The following is a 1509-nucleotide window of genomic DNA, read 5'->3' as shown; positions in this document are numbered from 1 at the left end:
AAATCACTAAACCTGCGCACTTGCACGAGAAAAATCATAACTAATTCATACTGACTCGAAAAAGGGTGATTCTGGTGTCCAGACGACCGTAACTCAAAAATATACAACTTTCAAGAAGACACCATACACGGATTGCGTACCTATCTACACGAAATGCGTAATGTTTGTCGATATAAAAAGGTGATGGTGACTTAGGACAGCAAAAGTTGTATATAAAGCGAGCATACCAGTTTTCTGATTCATTTTTATCTTCATACGCACATAAATATAGATATATATTATTATTATTATTATTATTATTATTATTATTATTAAGATTAATATTATTATTAATCTCATGAGTATTATTATTTTTAGTATTATACATAAAATACTACGACGAGATTCTGTCCAAATGTTTTCAAAACTGGTTACCGAGTAGGATAGGGCTAAGGAAATTATGGGTTATTGCTTTGGAGGTTATGGATATGGATCGGGGGTATGCTTGTGAGTCAAATCTAGTGTTTATCATCTCCGTTGTGTCTACGTACTTTCCTACAATATTGAATCTCAATATTGATATGTTGAGATCTACGATTATTTGATAATCCGAGTTTCAGTCACATTACGATGAACAACTTTATGTGCTGCTAAGGTGAGTTTCATTTGCTCCCTTTTTAATTGCTTTTGCAATCTATATTTTTGGGCTGAGAATACATGCACTTTATTTTATACGCAATGGACACAAGTACTAAATTTACATTCTATGTTGAGTTATAACCGAAAACCCCTTAGCTTTGGTAACTAGTAACTATCAGTTATGAACTGGTGGGCGCGAATAGATGTATATGGATCCATAGGGCTTGACATCCCCGTCCGTTCCAGGTATAGAGACCCTAGCCTGAACTATAAAGCGGACGTATGCTATTTGAGTTTAGTACACGTTAGTTTACGTGTATTGTACATGTTGGTTGCATGTATGTTAAAACAGGGGTACTTATTATATATACATTAAGTTTAGTTACCAGGGTGCTCAATTTCGTAGAATATTTTGATAAACGTTTCTGGATGAAACAACTGAAAACTTGTGATTCACCTTTATATACAGATTATGCGCAACATTAAAACTATGAACTCACCAACCTTTGTGTTGACACTTTTAAGCATGTTTATTCTCAGGTTTCTAGAAGTCTTCCGCTGTTTGCTTATATGTTATACAAGCCATGTGCATGGAGTCATACATGATTTATTCAAGAAAACGTTGCATTCACAAAATCATCACTATCTATCTTATTTTGACTGCATTGTCAACGGAAGTACTATTGTAAACTATTATTTACGGTGATTGTTTATATGTAGAAATCATTAGATGCCGGAAACCTTTAATTTAAATATGCATATATGGTGTGCCTTTTCAAAAGAATGCAATGTTTACAAAACGTATCATATAGAGGTCAAATACCTCGCAATGAAATCAATGAATGACGTGTTCATCCATATGGATTTGGAGCGATCGTCACAGTTGGTATC

This window comes from Rutidosis leptorrhynchoides, chromosome 5 (genome assembly GCF_046630445.1).
Source record: "Rutidosis leptorrhynchoides isolate AG116_Rl617_1_P2 chromosome 5, CSIRO_AGI_Rlap_v1, whole genome shotgun sequence".
Lineage (NCBI taxonomy): Eukaryota > Viridiplantae > Streptophyta > Magnoliopsida > Asterales > Asteraceae > Rutidosis > Rutidosis leptorrhynchoides.
The sequence above is the reverse complement of the archived record's forward strand: the minus strand, read 5'-3'. Positions refer to the sequence as shown.